The following is a 6,984-nucleotide window of genomic DNA, read 5'->3' on the forward strand; positions in this document are numbered from 1 at the left end:
TTGAACGGCTGTCTTATCTTCTCTACCGTGAACGGCTGGCCAGTCGTAATGCACCCCCTCTGTTTATCCTCTTATAGCTGAGCACCACGCCAGCCAATGGCAAACAGAGCATTGGGAGGGAGGGTGAGTAGTCGCCCGCAAACAGCAGCAGCTCAAGTCAAGTTGGGCAACTTACAGGGATACCTCCTTATAAGTTATTCTCGCCGTGGAGATACAAGCCAAAAATCTGCCTCTGGGACGTCAGATTTTCTTTAAAAATGGACATTTTCTTAGCCAGCTATTAGTGTCGTATGTTACGTCAGGAGGTATACTCGTAAATGGTACCATTAGAATTTGCTTACGTTTTTACGTCTTCTTTTGCAGCTTTCGGGCCTGTTGACTGTCGACTGTAACAGATGGCTTCTCGTCCCTCCCCTGAACGGCTGGCTAGTAGTAATGCACACCCCCTCCGCTTATCCTCTTATTGCTGAGTACAACGCCAGCCAATGGCAATCAGAGCATTGGGAGGGAGGGTGAGTAGTCGCCCGCAAACAGCAACAGCTCAAGTCAAGTTGGGCAACTTACAGGGATACCTCCTTATAAGTTATTCTCGCCGTGGAGATACAAGCCTAAAATCTGCCTCTGGGACGTCAGATTTTCTCTAAAAATGGACATTTCCTAAGCCAGTTATTAGCGTCGTTTGTTATGCCAGGAGGTATGCTCGTAAATGGTGACATTAGGATTTTTTAACATTTTTTTTCGCCTTCTACAGCCCTTGGGGGTTTGTTGACTGTCGACTTTAAAGGCTAGCTTATCATAATGCACCTCTCACGCTTTGACTCCCTCTGCTGGATACAACGCCAGTTAATGTTGAACACAGCATAGTGGAGTAGGGTGAGTAGTCGCCCGCCAACAACAACAGCTGAAGTAAAGCGGGGTGACATAAGGGGAAACTTCCTTAAACACGCTTTTCTCGCTGTTGAGATACAAGCCTCAAATCTCACCGATTTTTGTCCCTGGAACCCCTAATACGCTCTAAAGACGGCATCTTCGAAGCTGGCTCTAGAGTAGGAATATATTAGGAGATATTCTCGTGAATGGTAATATTAATTTTAAACATTTCAATACCCGGTTGAGTGCTTTAGCCAGTTAAGCTACCGAGGCGTCATTCTCCCCTGTGATTCGAATCCCGGTCAAGGCTCAGTCAAGGTTCTCTGTGGATTTTTCACACAATTTGCGCATTGCGGGTGACTCCCGTAAAAGTTATCACCGTGACTAGTCCCAGTATACTAAAAAATGTATTCATTAAATATATTGTCGTTGATGTTTGGCTATGCAATCTGCCACCAGAAGGGAGCGCCACCACCCAAGAGCGTACTCAGGGTCAAAACTAGAGGGGGCAAGCTGTGGTCCTTCAAGTTGTAACAAAGGAAACCAAAATTTCAAGAAAATTATAACAGCACTTTAATAGTTTTTAAAATTTTGCTCTAAAAATGTTTTTATTTTGATTACTTGTTTCACACTAATATCACTTTTCTTGGATTTAAAGAAAATTTGTTCAAAACTTTCTGAGCTAAATTTACTTAAAAGCAGGGGGGGCAGCTTCCCCCTGCTTGGTACGCCCATGCCACCATCCCCTGCATTAGGCACCTTTTTAAAGGGTTTTGTTACGCGAGGAGTCACCGCTTGCGTGTTACATGAGAGCAATGGGTAGCAGATATCTGTCAGAGCATTGCATTTCCTCCGACCCCCTCTTTCGTGGCCATGGCGAAATTTGAGAAAGTATGAGACCAAAGAGGACGTAACTCTGATATTATATATGGTTTGTACAGCGTGTTGATAATGATTCAAAACTGAGGATCAGTGGCGCAGCCAGAGGGGAGGTCCGGGGGGTCCAGACCCTCCCACCGTAATATAAAAATACAATTACTTTCCTTCATAAAAGAAAACAAAATATTGAAAAATCATGAATTCAAAAAAGATTTAGTTGGAAAATGAAGTTTTTTATACCTACAGTGCTCCATATACTTACAAAGTTTAAAGGAATTCGGTGGGCTATAGCTTGACGAAATGTCATGTTAATCTTTAGAAAATTGTAACTTTCGGTGACATTCAAACATTGTTTAATTTTTATCTCGGTTATAATTTGTGACGAAAAGAAACATATTTGCCTACTTACAGTAGAGGACATTGTGGGCAAATATATTAATTGTTTGGTCGTTGATGAAAAATATTTCGCAGAGGACAACACCAAGTATCGAAAATAAATTCAATTTCTGCCGTTAAATTTAGGATCAGACGACTTTTACGCATCGATGAACTTAAAAAAGCTAGAAAAATTTAAACAACATGCGGCCACATTCATTAGCTTTCTTAATAAACAAAAACCACCCGTATTCGATTCATATTTATGGAGTATAAAGGTAAAAAACAAACGTCCGTCCGGAAAAAATCTGAAGTTTCCGCCATTTTTATGTTTTCCCGGGAGAACCGATTCAGCCAAACAAGTCAGCAATTTTTAACGTCAAATGCAAGAATTCGGTTATTGCGCGTAAGTTTAAGCTCACGAAGTCAACAGTCCGCAAAAAATATTCTGAACAAAGTCGAAGTTAAATCGTCAGTAACCACACAGTGGCGCAGCGAGGGGGGGGGGGGGGGTTTGGGGGTTCAAACCCCCCCCCAGAGCTCAAATAAATATTTAAGTTTAATCCATTTTACTTAATTGGATTGATAATACTAAAAGAGTAGTAAATAGGATTAATAAAATATCCCTCAGAAAGCCGTAAAACTCACCATTTTGAGCTGATTATCTTAAAATTCAATATCAATTTATTAATCTCGCACCTACCGCTTATCCTGGTGGGTATTCCATACTCCAACACACCCCGGTATTAGTTGCACCTAAACCTCCCCCCCCCCCAATTCCTAGCTGCTCCCCTGACACCACCTACCAGTGGTGCAGCGAGGGGGGGGGTTTGGGGGATAAAACTCCCCCCAGAGCTCAGATTAATTTTTAAGTTTAATCCATTTTACGTAATTGGATTGATATTATTAAAAGAATAGGGTAAGGATTAATAAAATATCCCTCAGAAAGCTGTAAAACTCACCATTTTGAGCCGTTTATCTTAAAATTCAATATCAATTTATTCATCTCGCACCTACCGCTTATCCCGGTGGCTATTCTTTACCCCCACACACCACTGTATTAGTTTCACCTAAACCTCCCCCCCCAATTCCTAGCTGCACCCCTGACACCACCTTCAGCCAACCGGTCACTACGAACTCGAAGTTGATTGCTAGAAGAAAACGGCCAGATTTCTAATTACCTGGATTTATCATAAACTGTCAAATAATGTTCCTCTATCACAGGCAGTTCTTTTTGAAAAAGCTGTCGCTTTATTTGGATCTGTAAAAGATGTCGTGGGTGGTGATTGCTCCGGTTGGTTCCAGAATTTTAAACAGCGAGATGGCATTTTAGTGCTTCGATTTCAGGTGAATCTACAATTGCTGATAGCACAGTCGCTGCAATATTTTCTTATGAACTCCAAGCTGTGATTGAGAGCGGCTCCTATTCCCCTCAACTAGTTTTTAATATGAACGAGACGGGATTGTTTTAGTAGATGATAGTAGAAGATATACTTCAAAGGTGAGTAGTAGGAGGATATGGTCATTAGGGTGGCTGTTCAAGGGCGTACCCTGGATCAAAAACTAGAGGGTGGGGGGGCAAGCCATGGTTTTTCAAGTTATAGGTAAGATTTAAGCATGGGAAAGGTGAATGAAATCAAAATTTTAAGGAAACTATAACAGCTCTTTGTTAGTTTTTAAAATTATTTGCTAGAAAAAATATTATTTTCCTTCAAGACATTTGAGATTTTTGCTTCTAGGGGAATGGGGGGTGGGCTGCTGCTCCCTCCTGCCCCTCGCTGGGTATGCCCAAGTGGCCAGTGGCGCAGCGAGGAGGGTGTTTTGGGGGATAAAACCCCCACCCCCCCCAGAGCTCAGAGAAATTTTTAAGTTTAATCCATTTTACTTATTTGGATCAGTATTACTTATAGAGTAGTGTTAGGATTTATCAAATATCCCTCAGAAAGCCGTAAAACTTACCATTTTGAACCATTATTCTTCAAATTTTTCTGGAAGAGGGTCCCCACAACTCCTGCTTACCCTGGTGGGTATGCAATACCCCACACCCGTTAAGCATTAGTTGCGCCTAAAACCCCCCCTAGCCTTAATTCCTAGCTGCCCCTGCAAGTGGCTGGTAATGTTTTTGATTTTGGGAAGACTATAGACGGAAGATTTGATGCAGAGCAGTGAAAGAGGAGAAATGTCCAACTAACTATGCCCTTAAGTGGTCCCAAAGGTTTTTAACCGTTTACAGTCCAATTTCCCCATTTGGAAACAGATAAAAGTCCATGAAAATTATATTTCGTATCTGTGATTACTAGAGATGGGTCGAATAGCAGATTTCTCGAATTCGAATATTAAATCATTGCTCGAATATTCGAATACCTCGAATTTCGAATACCTCGAATTTCGAATACCTCGAATACTAAATGATGAATGCTGGAATGTTTGACTCGGTTGCCTATGCAGCAGGCAACACAAGATTTTGGGGAGTAATTTTGATTTACTTTAAATGATTCGAACAGGAATTTAGCTGATTAATGAATATTTTAATTTTATGGAAACAATTGGGCATATAATTAATTCAACTAACATCGCTTTACCCCCACTTCTGCTGCCAAGTGCTAGCTGACAATCTGAGGCATTTTGCAAAATACAAGCTCTTTTCCACCGGATTTTCTTCAATTATTTTCAGTCCATCTTTGGGAGTTCTCACGAGATAAGAAGATGAATTGGAATTGCTATAAGGGAGAAACCAAATATTCTGTGAAAATATCCCTTTGTCTGGGACTGTAACAATAAAGATTTATAGCACCACTCATTAATTGTAACTTTATATATGCTTTCGGAAAAAAATACCGCATCAACTTCCGAGAAGCTCTGCTGCTCATATCGAGTTTCGCCAGAATGCTAAGCCTCCGTCGTATTTTGACATTTATTTCTTTGCGTAAAATGCTTAAATAAACTCAGAAATACGTCGTGTTTGGTCTTATTCTTTTTTAAATTACGCGCACATTACTAATATTTCAATTCAATAAAGGTGTAACATCAATTGACGAAAGTCATTCTTAGACACCTTTTGTGCTAATAGATGACTCATGCAGCGGTTGACCTCCTCAGAAATGGAGAACTTCGAAGCTGGTAGGAAAAAAAAGGTCAGTGGGGGAGAAAAGGGAGGGCCGGAAACACGTTTCTATTGTTCTCGTGTAACTTGGTATTTTTTCGAAGGTAAGGTCTTCGTAATATGATCCCTGCGCGAGCTGTGACCTTTTTTTTATTTTGAAGAAGAGGAAATCCTCAGAGGGGTGGGCTAGTGCTGAATGGAGAGGGATACCGGGTCTTGGGAAATGCGCTAATGTAAGTATCCCACGGTACTCACACAGCAGTTGACCTCCAGAAATGGAGAACTTCGAAGCAGGTAGCCAGAAAAAGGTCAGTGGGTGAGAAAAAGGGGGAGGGCGTGAAACACGTTTTTATTGTTCTCGTAACTCGATATTTTTTTCGAAGCAGGGGTCTTCGTAATGCGATCCCTGAGCGAGCTGGGACCTTTTGTTTGATTTCGGAGAAGAGGAAAGCGTCAGAGTGGGTGAGGCGAGTGCTGAATGGAGGGGGATAGTGGATCGTGGGAAATGCCCTAAGGTTGCTATCCCACGGCACTGAGGTTCTCCTGGTGGGGGGAATCGGGGATTTTCGGATTTTTTCACCCGACCATTTTCGGTTCCCCTCGTTGAACTCTTTTCACCGCTAAAATCCACGAATTTGATGTAATTTGTCAACTTGCGTAAAACGGCGCTGCGAGCACTAAATGACAACTGTTCTCTACATTTTTCCGAGTCAACTACCAACGACGTGCGTGCGACAGTGTATGACGCGAAATTCGAAGTATTCGAGGCGGTACTTTTCGCATAACTATTCGAAACCTCGAATATCGAATACTTTCTAATATTCGAGGTATTCGAGTATTCGCGGATACTATTCGCACATCTCTAGTGATTACCATTATAGCTTCGGTTATATTTATAAAGTATGGAAGCATTTTTTAAAAGTGAATCACATAACTTGTGTACACATTGGTCGTTAATTATATCTTTCCAAAATTGATTATTTTTATCACCTCTGTAGTGAGTATGCGGTTTATTCGATATTTTTCCCTATGCTCGCTCCACAGCAAAAAATGCTCATTTATTCAACAGATCAATTTATATTACATTGTTAAGCATAGTTTTTTGGTCAAGTGTATATTTATTTTTCAAGCCGTATAAAAACTTTGTGGGGTGTTCCGATTTGGGAATATGCTTGAAAATGCATTTACAATTTTTTTCAAGTTTTCTTTCATAATATCTTTCAATTAGTTGTAAAATAAATAGGATAAGCAAAAAATAAAAAAATCAGTTGGTAGTTTGTTCTGTCTTAAAAAGTTTAATTTTTCCCCTGCAACCAATATCAGTGATATCAATCTCAACTCCACACTTCCCTTTCCACAAATTTTTGACAGATACTCATTGGCAACATCAACTATTCCCCATTTATTCTTATAAAAATTTGTGAGAATTTTCCTATGAAGGGTCATGCGCTCACTTGCACATGAATCCACAAGCCACTATAACAATTTCATCGCATTCTCTAGAGCTATCTATGACCATCAGGACTTTCACTTTGACCAAACTAGTTTTTGCCAGCTCCTTTTCACAATTTTCATTCAATCAATCTTCAAGATGCACAAGGCTAAGGAGAGGTGGTGAGCTGCTTGGAAAGAGTCAGTGATGTCATGAGCTAAGCTTTTCGAATTTATGCCACAAATAACACAAGAGGAAGGTGACAAATCAAATATTCTATCCGAAACAAAAAAAATGAAAAATGGGTGAATGAGCCTGCCGGAAT

This window comes from Ischnura elegans, chromosome 3 (assembly GCF_921293095.1).
Source record: "Ischnura elegans chromosome 3, ioIscEleg1.1, whole genome shotgun sequence".
Taxonomy (NCBI): Eukaryota; Metazoa; Arthropoda; class Insecta; order Odonata; family Coenagrionidae; genus Ischnura; species Ischnura elegans.